The sequence below is a fragment of the Pipistrellus hanaki genome (genome assembly GCF_964339955.1).
Source record: "Pipistrellus hanaki genome assembly, chromosome: X".
NCBI lineage: Eukaryota > Metazoa > Chordata > Mammalia > Chiroptera > Vespertilionidae > Pipistrellus > Pipistrellus hanaki.
Genome location: NC_140524.1, coordinates 55959198 through 55976227, shown reverse-complemented (window position 1 = coordinate 55976227; position 17030 = coordinate 55959198).

Below are 17030 nucleotides of genomic sequence, written 5' to 3'. Positions count from 1 at the left end.
TTTCATCAATTAAAGAGCATCTTATTAAATATTTGTTTCCAGATTGAATTAATTTACCTTAAATACTACCCACTAAAGTTAACAGTAAAAAAATTAGGCAACTGAACTCTAAAACATTCATAAAATAACCAGACCTTCAGCATGAACTGGTTTTAAACATTTTTTTTTCTTTTTCTGGTAAGATGATTGAAGCAAGCTTTCTTCCTCAGCCATATTCTTTGGCTGTTGAAATACTAAGAAGTATCCATTTTTATTCTTGAGTTTCCTTATTGCTTGGTATTTTCTTCCAGCCTTTAAAATGTGTTACATCCGTGGTCAGAAGACTGCAGCACTTTGGTCCCTTGAGTGTGGCTCTTCCACAAAATATCATGGCCTGGGCAAGTCTATTTTGAAGAAGTGGTGTTAGAAAAAGTTTAAGTCTAAAAAAATTGGCTCTCAAAAGAAATTTCTGCCGAAACTGGTTTGGCTCAATGGATAGAGCGTCGGCTTGGGGACTGAAAGATCCCGGGTTCGATTCCGGTCAAGGGCATGTACCTTGGTTGCAGGCATATCCCCAGTAGGGGGTGTGCAAGAGGCAGCTGATCGATGACTCTCTCTCATCGATGTTTCTAACTCTCTATCTCTCTCCCTTCCTCTCTGTACAAAATCAATAAACTATATTAAAAAAAAAGAAATTTATATCTTGTATTGTTGATATTTGGTTCTGTTGACTAATGAGTTTGCCGACCACTGTGTTACATCACCCATTTTAAGTTTATGGCACATCTAGTGTAATATGAAATCTTAGGACAATATTTGGTTCCCTCAAACTCAAGGGCTGTTGTAGTTGTATCTTTTGCACCTGCTTGGAAAGAAATCAAAGGTATCCTTATTCAGCTCTGAGAAAGGAAGAGGTTCCTCTAAAGCAGGGGTCTTCAAACTATGGCCCGCAGGCCACATGCAGCCCCCAGGGGAGTCTGATCCTGCCCGCCAGGTTTTTTGGGCAGTGAGCGCAGCCAAGGTGTTACAGTAGGAATTAGTAGTTCATATAGTCTGGCCCTCCAGCTCTCTGAGGGACCGTGATCTGGCCCCCACTTTAAAAAGTTTGAGGACCCCTGCCATGGTTTTCTGCATTTCAATAGTACTTAAAATAGTCATGAAGGAGTGTTTTTTGCAGTTACATAATATACTATCATTTTAAGCCTGACACAAATGTTTCGAATTAAAGTGGTCTATTTATAAACACAAAACTAAATAAAAAAATTTAACACTAGAAAGTCAAAGTCCTACTTATCAATGAGCCTGCTCCAGAAGCCCTAAGTGTTCCCCCATTGTAAAAGTAAAACCTTTAAAAAATGTATACATATCATAACATTTCTAAAAATGTGGGTTTCAAAAACTACTGGCACTTAAGACCATTTGCTTCCAGAAATAAAGTCTTGGTTGTATAATAAGCCCTCTCTGAGCACTACATTTCAGTTCCACACATAATTAGAATTTAAAACATTAAAATGGCAAAAATCATGAAGTAAAATCGTTAACAGTAATAAAATTGTCCAGTAAGAAAAAACACATTTACACTTGTATTAACTGATGAGGTCATGGAGCCTTGGAAGCCAATAATATTTATCAAAGTAGCCCTGCAATAAATTTCTACATTATCCTTCTTCATGTTAAGCATATTAATCCTCCTCCATCAGATAGCCTATATTATCTGAGAAGGTACAGAACATTCAGCTATTAAATGTGAGCTTTCAATTGGTTAAATTTAAGGAAATGAGACCAAGCTCATTTAGTTTTTTTTTTTTTTTTTTTTTTTTGTTTTTTTTTAATTGAGTTGACACTGATGGAAAACTGACCATTTTAAAGTAAATTATTTAAGATCATTTATTACATTTACAGGGTTGTATAACCACAACCTCTATCTACTTCCAAATATTTTCATCACCTCAGAATAAGATCCCATACACATTAAGCAGTTATTCCTCATTCCCTGTCCCTCTGTTCCTGGAAAACACCAAATAAATTTCTCTGGATTAACCTGTTCTAGATATTTTATATAAATAGAATTGTACAGTATGTAATCTTTTGTGTCTGACTCATTTCACTTAATATAAATGCTTTTGAGGCATGCATCAGTACTTCATCACCTTTAAGGCCATTTTCCATTTTATGCAGGTATCATAATCTTTTTCATTTAGCCACTTACGAACACTTGAGTTGTTTCAGGCTTTTGTCTATTGTGAATAATGATACAATACTATGATCATTTGTGTACAGGTATTTTCTGAGACCTGTGTTTAATTATTTTGAGTACATACTTAGGAGTAGAATTGTTAAGTCATACAGTAATTCTGTTTAATGCTTTGAGAAACCTCTAAACTTTACACAGCTCGTGAACAGTTTACATTTCAATCAGCAATGTATTAGGGCTTCAATTTTTCCACATCACTGACAATAGCTGTTATTTTTGCATTTAAAAATATTTATAATAGTCATCCTAATGGAGTGAAAGTGGTTTTAATTTCATTGTGGTTTTAATTTGCATTTACCTCACGACTAATAATGTTGGGCATGTTTTCATGTGTTTATTGGCCATTTGCAGATAGATAGATAGATAGATGATAGATAGATAGATAGATAGATAGATAGATAGATAGATGATAGATAGATAGATAGATAGATAGATAGATAGATAGATGATAGATACTAGTGGCTTGGTGCCCGGGAGGAAGTGTCCCTCAGCTCAGCCTGCACCCTCTCCAATCTGGGACCCCTCGAAGGATGTCCTATTGCCAGTTTACAGGGATTGGGCCTAAACTGGCAGTCAGACATCCTCTCGCAATCCTAGACTGCTGGCTCCTAACTGCTCACCTGCCTGCCTGCCTGCCTGATTGTTCCTAACCACTTTACCTACCAGCCTGCTTGACTCCAAATGCCCCCGTCCCACCAGCCTGATCACCCCCACCTGCCCTCTGTGCCAGTGTTCTCACCCCTAACTGCCCCCCACCCTTGCTGGCCTGCTTGCCTCCACCTTCCATCCCCACTGGCCTGCTCATCTCCAACTGCCCCTCTGCTGGCCTGCTCACTCCAATCTGCCTCTCCCGCTGTCTTGATCACCTCCAACTGACCTCCACTGATGTCTTGTTCATGGAATATAGATAGGTATGCATATAATAGTTAGAATGTAAATGACAAAATCTCAAAAGTCACTAATCAACTCCAGAATATTGGAAATTGATATACAATTTTGAAGCATAAAAGGAACTTCTAAATATTAAACAAAATATTATTACTCAAATTTAAAAACTCATCTGACAGGAGAAACAAGAGATTAGACAACTATAAGACATCATTAATAAAATGGAATATGTATTAGTAAGTAGAAATTATCCACATAGGAGCTCATGAAAACAAAGATTTGACAAGTTAAAAAAATTAAGATGTTAAAATATAGAGACCTGAATTAAAATGTGTTGTATATGTCTAATGAAAATCACAAGAAGAGAATCTAGAGATTATTGAAGGAGAGAAAATAAAAAGATCATGGCTTAAAATTTTTATAGAACTAATAAAACCAAACATATTTAGTTACAGAAATCATAGCATACTTAAGCATCTCCAGAGAATAACAAAATGTAAAAAAAGAAGGAATTCTTATCATTTGCAGCAACCTGGATGGAATTAGAGAACATCATGCTGAGTGAAATAAGCCAGTCAATGAAAGAGAAGCACAATGCCAAAACCGGTTTGGCTCAGTGGTAGAGCGTCGGTCTGTGGACTGAAAGGTCCCAGGTTCGATTCGGGTCAGGGGCATGTAGGTTGGTTGTGGGCACATCCCCGGTAGGGGGTGTGCAAGAGGCAGCTGGTCAGTGTTTCTCTCTCATTGACATTTCTAGCTCTCTATCTCTCTCCCTTCCTCTCTGTAAAAATATATATATATATATATATATATATATATATATATATATATATATATATAGAGAGAGAGAGAGAGAGAGAGAGAGAGAGAGAAGCACCACATGAACTCACTCATTTATGGATAATAAAGAACATTATAAACTGATGAACAAAAAGATAAATACAGAGACAGTAAATCAGCAAACAGACTGTCAAATTACAATGGGGAGGATAGGGAGATATGGGGGAGATAAGAGATCAACTGAAGGACTTGTATGCATGCATATAAGCAAAACCAATGGACGAAAAACTCTGGGGGGGGAAGGCATGTATGGGAGTGAGGGGGTGCAATGGAAAGATATATACACATATAATACCTTAATAAAAAATAAACAAAAATTAAAAAATGTATAAAAAGAACAAGTATAAATATAATATTTTAAATGTTTTTATTGATTACTAGAGGCCCAGCACATGCAATTTGTGTGCGGGTATGGTCTCTAGGCCTGGCCTGCTATCAGGGCCATCTTCCCCAGCTGCCTGCAGCTAGCCCCACACCCAGCCACCACCCACCTCAAGTTCCCCATTCACCATCTGGTCATTGGTGCCTGACTGAGAGGTTGGCTGTTCCTGCCTGCTCACTGCTTCCCCCCCCCACCACCAACACAGGTGGCCATCAGGAGATCAGAGCCTGTTGACAGTGGAGAGAAACCAAGAAGTGGTCAGTGCACCTCATAGTGACTGGTCCAGTGGTTGTTCTGCCATTAGGGTTAATTTGCATGTTACCTGTCTATTATATAGGTAGAGGCCTGGTGCTGGCTGGCCTGCCCTGAAGGGGACCCCAATTGGGGTGAGGAGTCCCCACTGGGGGTGGGGCCAGCCTGGGTGAGGGGCTTCAGGCCATTTGCAGGCTATTCATACCCCCATTGGGGTGGGGGTCCCTGCTAGGGGATGAGGCCAGCCTTCGCAAGGGGCCGCAGGCAGTTTGCAGGTTGGCCACACCCTGGCTTTGTCAGGAAGGAAGTCCGGAATGACATTCAGAAGATGTCCAGTTTATCTAGTCTAATTAGCATATTACCCTTTTATTAGTATAGATAGAGAGAGAGGAAGGGAGAGGGAGAGATAAACATTAATGAGAGAAAAACATTGATTAATCAGCTGCCTCCTGCACATCTCCCACTGAGGATTGAACCAACAACCTAAGCATCAAACTTCCCTGACCAGGAATCAAATTGGTGACCTCTTGGTACATGGGTCAATGCTCAATCACTGAGCAACACTAGCTGGGTATAAATACAATCTTTTAAACTATTTAAGGTAGAATACAGTGATAAATGTTGTGCCCAAGTGTCATGATCCCCAAAGTCTACCAGGGAGCTGAATCCGATGCAATTGCAGAAAGCCTGTATTTATTTCGGACTAATCCGAGCTCAGTCCCACTTACACCTGCAACAGTGTGGCGGGAGAGAGAAAGAATTTAACATATCAATGGGTTTTATAGGGGTGGTGATGTCACTACTTTGGTTGACCTGATTGGTTGGGTTAGGGCTAGGGTCCAGTTACACAAAATGGAGTCGGGAGTTGCCTCACAGTACAAAATGGAGTCGGGAGCTGGCCCCGCTTCACCTTCTCAAAATCATACCTTTAAAGTTCTGAGAAAAAATAACTAAACCTAGATTACTATGCCCTGTTAGATTTTCAGTAATTTCTCCAAATAAAACTTTTCTTCCTATAACCCTGTTCTTATATAGTCCTCCCCTACTTTGTTTTGGGTCCTGTGAATTGTTTTGGCCAATAAGACACTATCATATCTGAATCTTAAAAAATACTTCAGCATTGGGGCTTAGCCTCTTGTTTCTGGAAACCCAACCACTATTATATGGAGAAGATTTGGGATAGCTTCCTAAAAGATGAAAACTTGTGGAGCAGAGATAAATCAGTTCAAATGAGGTCATCCTAGACCAACTGTGTTAGGCAAAGTAATGTCCTCCATATGTCTACAAATTAATATCTGGAATGTGTGAATATGTTATCTTACAAAGAAAATGGCATTTTCTATACCAATGTGATTAAGTTAAGGACCTTAAAATGGAGACAATACCCTGGATTATCTGCATGAGCCTAATGTCATCATAGGATCCTTAAAAGAGTCAAAAAAGATGTAACAATAGAGATGGAGATGGAGATGGAGATGGAGATGGAGATGAAGGAGAAGGAGAAGGAGAAGGAGAAGGAGAAGGAGAAGGAGAAGGAGAAGGAGAAGGAGAAGGAGAAGGAGAAGGAGAAGGAGAAGGAGAAGGAGAAGAAGTAATAGCAGCTACTACTGCTAAGCTGCAGGGATTGAAGATAAAGGAAATATCCACATGCCAAGGAATTCAGTCAGCCTCTAGAAGCTATAAAGATTCTTTCTCTAGAGCACATGTGTCAAACACAAGGCCCGTGGGCCAAATCCAGCCCGCCAGGCCTTGCAATGTGGCCCGCACCGTGCTGTCATCACTGCACTCCGCTGTCAGTTTATGACACTGTCAGTTTATGACTGTTCAGTAAACCATTCGGCCCGCGATTTAGGCTGGATTTTAGATTTTGGCCCCTTCTCTGATTGAGTTCGACACCCCTACTCTAGAGCCTCGTGAAAAAACTCACCTCTACCAACACATTGATTTTAGCCCAGAAAGATGCATTTTGGACTTTTGAGCCCCAAACCTATAAGATAATAAATTTGGGTTGATTTAAATTTCCAAGATGATGTTAATTTGTTATGGCAACAATGGGAAACTAATACATAAGTGTTTCTCAACCAGAAATAAATTTATCTCCCAAGGGGCATTTGTTAATATCATGAGTCACTTTGGTTGTCAGAACTTAGGGAGTTCTATGACTATCTAATAGATACAGACCATGGATACTGCTAAACATCCTAAAATATACAGGAAAGCCCTACAAAATGGACTTTTTTAATTCAAAATTTTAAAACAGCTACATTTCATTCCTACTAGACTGACAAGCTCATGCAGGTACTCAAGCTAAATATAGCCACATGAATGAGTACTGACATGGCCAACAGAAGCATCATTCAATTGAGCATAGCTAATTTCATGACTTATAGAATTATCATTATAAATGGCATTTGGTTATGTGGTAGTAGATAATTTTCTCTCTTTGTATCTCTCTCTCTCTCTCTCTCTCTCTCTCTCTCTCTCTCTCTCTCTCTCTCACACACACACACACACACACACACACACACACACAGAGCAAATCAATACATTAAGAATACAGTTGGAAGAGAAAAAATGGTGGTGGAATAGACTGATGTGTCACGAGCCTTGTCCTGGAGCAGATAGAATGAGCAGGTGAAACAAATAACATCCAACTCGAATTGGTGAAGGAGACTTAGCTGGTGAGACAGTTTATAGCTGGGAAAGACAGAGGACCCCTGGGGATAGGTGAAATCAAGAATATGGGCAGGAGAGTCTGCCAGACCTCTGAGCCCAGAGGGTCAGAGGGAATCCGCAGAGCACCAAGCCATGTCCCTGGGGACAGGCACAGCATCTGACTGTGGAAAGAAGAACCATAGGACTTATGGAGGCAGGATATTCTAGACTGGGTCCACAGTCACGACAGACTGAGCCCAGAGGTAGCAGCCTAAATGGCTGACCAGACAGCGCAGTGCCAGCAGGAGAGGAGGTGGTAGAGGTGCAATCCTTTACCTCTCTGTGGCCTGTGCTTCTCTTCACTGAACCTAGTTCATAGAACCTATTGGATACGGATACAGACACTTACCCGTGACTGAGGTGCAGGAAAAGGTGCGAACTTGTGGAATCTGAGGAAAGGAAGGGGTCCAGGAGAAGTGGCAGTGAGTTTGGCACTGAGTCAACCAGAGCCTGGGAACTGGGCAGCCATTTTGTCCTGAAGAGATAGCCCCTCCCTCCAGTTTCAAAACAATCAATATAGCCACAACTAGATTCCACCCAGAATGATACAAAAGATTTAAAAAAAAAAAAAAAGTCTGAATAGTCCCTGAGAGTCCACAGGGACTGACCTAAAGAGAGGCCTTCAGTCACAGCAACAGGAAACTGAGAAATAATACAGCACAGAAGACTGGGATCTCAAGCCAGCCAAAGGAATGACACTTCACTCTTTCATTTTTATTTATTTATTTATTTTATTATTATTTTATCTCTTTTTTTCTTCTTTTTTCTTTGTTTCCCTGTTTTTGTTTATTGCTTTATTTTCTATTTCTTTTCAAATTATTTTTCCAGCATTCTATTTTATTCTTATTTGCTATTTTATTTTTATAATATTTTTAAATCAATTATTTGTAAATTTATTATTATTATTTTCTCATTCTCTTTCTTCTTACCCACTCATCCCCTTTCTACTTCCTCTATGTTGAACTGAGGACCTCCCCATATTCATCCAATTCTTAACCTTATTTTCTGTATATAAGCTCAGCCTCTACAGATTCTGCTCCCACCCTCTTTGCTGGGTGTTTGGTGTTTGCATTTTTTTTTGGGGGGGTGTGTATCTATTGGTTCTGTGGTGTTTCTCCTTTATCTTCCTTTCTTTTTTCTCTCTTATCTTTTTCTCTCTCTTCAATATCATTTGTGCTCTTTTTTTTATCTCCCTAATTCTCTTTTCTCAGGTGGTCACTTATATTGGGGTTATCACTGTCATGAGTACATTCATGCTTGGTTCCCTTTGTGTTGTGTTTTGTCGAGGAGAATTTTAACCTGTCCAGCCAGTGTGCTAGAGAGGGAGCCACATAACCAGACACCTGGAGATAAAACTCCATCCAAGAACGGGTCAATAACACCCCAGACCAAATTACAGAGGCAGGAAGAAGGCGGCAGTGAGGGAGAGAGTGTGAGTGAGTAAGGGAGCAAAAGAGGAATGTGTGGTTGTATGGTGGTGGTGGTGGTGGTGGTGTGTGTGTGTATGTATGTGTGTGGCACAGTTAGATCTCACAGTACCTTCAGGGGAAGGATAACTGGGGTCACCTAACTAGGCAGCCTCTGCTACCATTTCAAACAGTACCAGGAGGCTGGCTCTTCCTCAGAGGCCTAGCCTTTTGAAGGGGAGAGATTCTGTAACTGGAAGCCCAGGCTCACCTCAACCCAGGGTGCCCTTAGATAATAACTGGCGCTCTACAGCCATCCCTGCCAGACACTTGCTACCTCGGCTGTGGTCCCATAGTCACTGAGTCTCCAGCCACCCCTGGTGCAGGCTCCTGAGAGTTCTGAAGTGCGTTACCCGGCTCAACACTTTAGCCCAGGGCACTGTAACCATGAGCAGCCCATCCCACCCACGGAATAGCAGCAGCACGAGCAGCCCGCCAATGACTGAGGAGTAGCAGCCCTCATAGCTCGCCCCCATCCAAGGAGCAGCAGGAGCACATAGCCCACAGCTGACACCTGTCTGAGGAGCAGCAGGTGCATGAGCAACCTTCCCCCTTCTGAGGATCAGCAACTGTGTGAGAAGCCTGCCCTGTCCAAGGAGCAGAAGCTATGTGAGTGGCCCACTGCAGTCCTAGGAGCAGCAGCCACATGAGCAGCCCACCCCCATCTGAGAAACTGCAGTACTGTGAGCAGCCCACTCCCATTCAAGGAGTAGCAGCCGCCCAAGCAGCCCGCCCAGATCTGAGGAGTACCAGCCACACAAGCAGACTGCCCACATTCACGGAGTGGCAGCCCTGTGCAGTCGGTGCTGGTCTAAGGAGCAGCAGCCACAAACAGTCTGTACCTGTCCCATGAGCAGCAGCCGGGTCAGCGGTCTGTCCCCGTTCGAGGAGCAGCAGCCGCACATGCATCTCACTCCCGCCTGTGGAGCGGCAACCACACAAGCAGGTCATATCTGAGGAGCAGCAATTGTGCAAGCGGCCTGCTCTTGTATGAGGAGCAGCAGCCCTTCAACCAACCTGCCCCGTCCAAGGAGTGGCAGCCTCATGAGCAGCTTGCCCCATAAGAAGAGCAGCAGCAGCATGCAGCTAGCCTTGATCCAAAGAGCAGCAGCTGCATGAAGAGTCCGCCACCATCCAAGGAGCAGTAGTCACTTGAGCAGCCCACCCATATCCAAGAAATAGCAGCTGTGTGATCAACCTCCCCCACCAGAGACACCACTGCTTCGAATAGCACGAGGTTCGATTCTGGTCAAGGGCATGTACCTTGGTTGCGGGCAAATCCCCAGTAAGGGGTGTGCAAGAGGCAGCTAGTCAGTGTTTCTCTCTCATCGACGTTTCTAGCTATCTCTCTCCCTTCCTCTCTGTAAAAAATCAATAAAATATATTTTTTAAAAAAAAATCAGCAAAGAATCGGCAATCCTAAATGACTCATTAGATTAGATGGACTTAATTGACATCCTCAGAACACTTCATCCTAAAGCCACAGGAATATACATTCTTCTCAAGTGCATATGGGACATTTTCAAAAATAGACCACTTACTGGGTCACAAGCGAAGCCTTCCCAAATTCAATAAGATTGAACTGATATCAAGCATTTTCTCAGACCACAATGCCATAATACTAGAAATAAACAAAACTAAAAACAATCCAAATATTCAAACACTTGGAAGCTGAATAGAATGCTATTAAACAATGATTGCATTACCAAAGAGATCAAAGAAGAAATTAAAAGCACCCTGGAAACTAATGAAAATCAAAACACAACTGTGATAAAATCTATGTGATACAATGCAAGCAGTCTTGAGAGGGAAGTTTATAGCTCTACAGGCCTACCTCAAAAAACAAGAAAAAATGGGAATAAATCATCTAACTCTACAACTCAAATAATTATAAAAAGAGCAAGAAGAAAAGCCCAGAGTGAGCAGAAGGAAGGAGATAATAATATCAGGGCAGAAATGAATTACATAGAAGCCAATAAAACAAAAATAAATAAATAAAAAGATCAATGAAACCAAGAGCAAGTTTTTGGAAGGACAAACAAGGTTGATGAAACTTTAGGCAAGAATCAAAATTTTGTCAAAGCATTTGAAAAAATCCAACACCCTTTCTTGATAAAAACTCTTAGCAAGGTTGGAATAGAAGGATCATACCTTAACATAATAAAAACCATATATGACAAACCCACAGTCAACATCATACTCAATAGGCAGAAACTAAAACCATTTTCCTTAAGAACAGGAGCAAGACAGGGATGCACACTGTCACCACTCCTGTTCCACATAGTAATGGAAGTAGTAGCCATTGTGATCAGAGAAGAAGAATAAATAAAAGGCATCTAAATTGGACCAGAGGAAGTAAGACTATCCTTATTTGCGGATGACATGATACTGTACATAGAAAACCCTATGTACAAAAAATTATAGTCTAATTACATGTATTTGGCAATGTAGCAGGATACAAAATTAACGCCAAGAAGTCTATGGCATTTCTATACACCAATAATGAACTTACTGAAAGAGAGACTAAAAACAGCAATCCCATTTATCATCACACCAAAAAAATTAAGATACCTAGGAATAAACTTAACTAAGGAGGTAAAAGACCTGTACATGGAAAACTACAGGACACTGAAAAAATAGGATACATATACAGATTTTAGAACATACCATATTCATGGATTGGTAGAATCAACATCATCAAAATGTCCATACTACCCAAAGAATAATATAGATTCAATGTACTCCCCATTAAAATACCAATGGCATATTTTACAGATGTAGAATGAACTTTCCAAAAATTTATCTGGAATAAAAGAATAAAAAACCCAAATAGCTGCAGCAATCCTGAGAAAGAAAAACAAGGTAGGTGGGATCTCAATACCAGATATTAAGCTGTATTGCAAAGCCACTGTTCTCAAAACAGCCTGGTACTGGCACAAGAATAGACATATCGGTCAATGGAATAGAATAGAGAACCAAGATATCGACCCAAAACACTATGCTCAATTAATATTCAACAAAGGATGCATGAACATACAATGGAGCCAAGACAGTCTCTTCAATAATTGGTATGGGAAAATTGAACAGACACATGCAAAATAATGAAACTAGACCACCAACTTACAACACACACACACAAATAAATTCAAAATGAATAAAGGATTTAAACATAAGATGGGAAATAATAAAAATGCTAGAGGAATACCCAGGCAGCAAAATCTCAGACTTATGCCCAAGCCATTTTTACACTGATACTGCTCCTAGATCAATGAAAACTGAAGGAAAATAAATAAGCCTGAGTACATGAAAATAAGCTTTTGCAGAGCAAAAGAAACCATCAACAAAACAAGAAAACCCATTGCATGGGAGAAGATATTTGCTAATGTTATCATAGTTAAGTGCTTAATCTCCAACATTTACAGGGAGTTCCTACAACTTAAAAAAAGGAAGATAAACAGCCCAATAAAAAAAGGGGGGGGGGAATGGACCTAAATAGACACTTTTCAAAAAGGAAACATAAGGAAGGTCAAGAGACATAAAAAAAACATGCTGACATTTATTAGTCATCTGAGAGATTCAAATCAAAATAACAATGTTGTACCATCTCACACTTGTCAGAATGGCTATCATAAACAAATCAACAAATGACAAGTGCTGGCCAGGATGCAGAAAAAAGGAACTCTTTTGTACTGCTGTTGAAATGTAGACTGGTGCAACCACTGTGGAGAACAGTATGGAGTTTCTTCAAAAAACTAAAAATGAAACTGCCATTTGAGCCAGTAATCCCACTTCTAGGAATGTATCTTAAGTAACTAGAAACACCAATCAGAAAGGATATATGCAACCCTATGTTCGCAACAGCACAATTCACCATAGATAAGATTTGGAAACAGCCTTAGTGCCCATCAGAAGATGAGTCGATTAAAAAACTGTAGTGCATCTACACAATGGAATACTACGCTGTGTTAAAAAATGAGTTCTTACCATTTGCAACAGCATGGATGTAACTGGAGAGCATTATGCTAAACAAAATAAGCCAGTCAGAGAAAGATAAATATCACATGATCTCACTCCTTTATGGAATATATTGAACAACATAAACTGATGAACAAAAACATATCCAGAGACAAAGAAACATCTATCAGAATGTCAAACTTCAGAGGGAAGGTAGGGGAAAGTGGGTGTAAGGGAGAGAGATCAAGCAAAGGACTTGTATGCAGGCATATAAGCCTAACTAATGGGAACAGACAACAAGGGGTAAGGGCAGGAGTGGGGGTGGTTGGGGGTATAATAGGGGGATAAGGACACATAAGTAATACCTTAATCAAAGAAATAAAAAAATATTTAAGGTTAGAACAAAGACAATGTCAGCTGAAGGGAAAAAAATGAGTTTACCAATAAGAGACCTGTACCAAAAAGAGACTTATACTAAATTAACTTCTAAGGATAAACAAATGATATCAGAAAATATAATCTGAGATAAATTATAGTGAGCAAATAAGACAATAATAAACAGGTATGTAAATCCAATACATACCTTTTTGTATTTGGTGCCTAAAAGCCCCAAGGGCAGATGGCCTTCTGCTCACAGGTTGCCTGCCACCCAGGGCACAGGTCCACAAGCATGGGGAGGCCAGCCACCCTTTCGGACAACCATGGGTCTCCATGAGCCTCGGAGGCCCCCACCTCCCCCACCACTGGGCATCTCACAACCGAGTGTCCTGCGACCCACAGGACCTTTTTTATAGGCTTTGACATTGGGGAGAGAGCTGCGTCAAGTCCCCCAAAATCACTTTCCACTCAGGGGGCACTGACCCGGCCCTACTGAGGTACCCTGTTTCCCAGAAAATAAGATATGGCCTAATATCAATTTTTTCTCCAAAAGTTGCCCTAGGTCTTATTTTCAGGGGTTGTCTTATTTTTCCATGAAGAAGTATACGGTACACATTTATTGTTAAATGAAAATTACGGAAATTTATTACCAGCTTACATTACGGTGGTATGGTAGTTATCAACACAAATCTGAAAAACAGAACCCTACACTATCAAGAATTTACTCATTTATTCAATGACGATCATGTCCCCATCTTTTGAACATGATCATAACAATCCAATTACTGAATTTCCTGGTGAATTTCTTGTGACTCCATTTCTTTCAGAATCAGTGGACCAAAACTCTCATGTTTGGCCTAGGGGGCAGGGGGGGAGGGCTTATTTTCGGGGGACGCCTCATAGGTCACTCAGAAGGAAACCTGTAAGTATGTCTTATTTCGGAGGATGTCTTATTGTCAGAGAAAAACAGTACTTACTGGTCGCTGGGCCCTGAGGGCGAGCTTTCTGCAGCATTCTCTGAGAAAGCCCTTCCTAGAAGACAAGGGACCTTCTTTCTGGCATCCAGTCTGGACCAGGGGAAGGTGGGGCTTTTGCGGCCACTGGGGACCACCATGCTCATTCACAGGGCCCCATGGCCTCATCCACTGGACCACTTCCGGGTGTTGCCTCTGGCCCCAATCCATTCTTGGCTTGGCTGCTTCTGGCTGATCATTGAGCCAGCCCCCCAAAACCCCAGCCTCCCTGTTAAGGTGGCCGCTGCCTGGCAGCAGGCCTCACCACCAGCAGGCCTTCCCCCTCCTCCAGCCCCCTCCCCACCTCCCTGTATCCCTGGTGACCAGCCTTTCTCCTGCTTAGGTCACAGGTGCCCGCCCTTCACCTGGCCCCGCCCCCTGTTGTCATGACTGCCTACAGCTGTTCACCTGGCCCCGCCCTCTCATTGATTTGACTGGTTTCTGCACTAGGCCTGGCCCAGCTCCCTTGTTCTAGAAAAAAAAAAGCCCGCCCCCTCATTTATTGCACCAATGAGCAAGCAGCACTGACCAGGCTGCCCTGCTCCTCACAAGAACCGGGAGGGGGGTGCGGGTGGGGTGTAGTGCGAGGCCTACCGCCCCACCTCTGAAAGTGATGTTCAGTGCCTAAAAGTCCCAAGGACAGATGGCCTTCTGCTCACAGGTTGCCTGCCACCCAGGACCCAGGTCCACAAGCATGGGGAGGCCCCCACCGCCCCCACCATGGGGCATCTCACAACTGAATATCCTGCCACCCCCAAGGCCCTCTCTATGGGTTTTGACATCAGGGAGAGAGCTGCGTCAAGTCCCCCAAAATCACTTTCCACTCTGGGGGCACTGACCCGGCCCTACTGAGGTACCCTGTTTCCCAGAAAATAAGATATTTTCTTATATCAATTTTTTCTCCCAAGGATGCCCTTGGTCTTATTTTCACTGGTTGTCTTATTTTTCCATGAAGAAGTATACGGTACACATTTATTGTTAAATGAAAATTAATGAAATTTATTACCAGCGTACATTACGGTGGTATGGTAGTTGTCAACACAAATCTGAAAAACTGAGAACCCTACAGTATCAAGAATTTACTCATTTATTCAATGATGATCATGTCCCCATCTTTTAAACATGATCATAACAATCCAATTACTGAATTTCCTGGTGAATTTCTTGTGACCCCATTTCTTTCAGAATCAGTGGACCAAAACTCTCATGTATGGCTTAGGGGGCAGGGGGGAGGGCTTAATTTCGGGGGACGCCTCATAGGTCACTCAGAAGGAAACCTGTAAGTATGTCTTATTTCAGAGGATGTCTTATTGTCAGGGAAACACAGTACTTACTGGTCGCTGGGCCCTGAGGGCGAGCTTTCTGCAGCATTCTCAGGGGTAGCCCTTTCTAGAGGACAAGGGACCTTCTTTCTGGCATCCAGTCTGGACCAGGGGAAGGTGGGGCTTTTGCTGCCACTGGGACCCCCATCCTCATTCACAGGGCCCCATGGCCTTATCCACCGGACCACTTCCGGGTGTTGCCTCTGGCCCCAATCCATTCTTGGCTTGGCTGCTTCTGGCTGATCATTGACCCAGCTCCCCAAAACCCCAGCCTCCCTGTTAAGGTGGCCGCTGCCTGGCAGCAGGCCTCACCGCCAGCAGGCCTTCCCCCTCCTCCAGCCCCCTCCCCACCTCCCTGTATCCCTGGTGACCAGCCTTTCTCCTGCTTAGGTCACAGGTGCCCGCCCTTCACCTGGCCCTGCCCCCCTGTTGTCATGACTGCCTACAGCTGTTCACCTGGCCCCGCCCCCTCAATGACTTGACTGCCTTCAGCACTAGGCCTGGCCCTGCCCCCTTGGTCTAGAAAAAAAAACCCGCCCCCTCATTTATTGCACCATGAGCAACTAGCACTGAACAGGCTGACCTGCTCCTCAAAAGGCCCGGGAGGGTGTTACGCGAGGGGGGGGGGGGGATGGTAGGGGGAGGCCTACCGCCCCACCTCTGGAAGTGTTGTTTGGTGCCTAAAAGCCCCAAGGACAGATGGCCTTTTGCTCACAGGTTGCCTGCCACCCAGGGCCCAGGTCCACAAGCATGGGGAGGTCAGCTCCCCGTTTCGGACAGCTATGGGCCTCCGTGAGCCTCTGAGGCCCCCACCGCCCCCACGATGGGGCATCTCACAACCGAGTGTCCTGTGACCCCCACGGCCCTTTCTATGGGCTTTGACATAGGGGAGAGAGCTGTGTCAAGTTCCCCAAAATCACTTTCCACTCTGGGAGCACTGACTCGGCCCTACTGAGGTACCCTGTTTCCCAGAAAATAAGATATTGTTTTATATCAATTTTTTCTCCAAAAGATGCCCTAGGTCTTATTTTCAGGGGTTGTCTTATTTTTCCATGAAGAAGTATATGGTACACATTTATTGTTAAATGAAAATTAAGGAAATTTATTACCTGCATACATTATGGTGGTACGGTAGTTGTCAACACAAATCTGAAAAACTGAGAACCCTACAGTATCAAGAATTTACTCATTTATTCAATGATGATCATGTCCCCATCTTTTGAACATGATCATAACAATCCAATTCCTGAATTTCCTGGTGAATTTCTTGTGACTCCATTTCTTTCAGAATCAGTGGACCAAATATCTCTTGTTTAGCCAGGGCGGCCTTATTTTCAGTGGGATGCCTTATATTTCTCTCAGAAGGAAACCTGTAAGTAGGTCTTATTTTTGGAGGATGTCTCATTTTCGGGGAAACATGGTATGATGTGTCTTGGTGTGGATCTTTTGGCGTTCATCTTGTTTGGGACTCTGTGCTTGTGTGACTATTTTAATTCTTAAATCAGGGACATTTTCTGTCATTTCTTCAAATAGATTTTCAAATCTTTACTCGTCTTCTTGTCCTTCTGGCTCCCTATTATATGGATG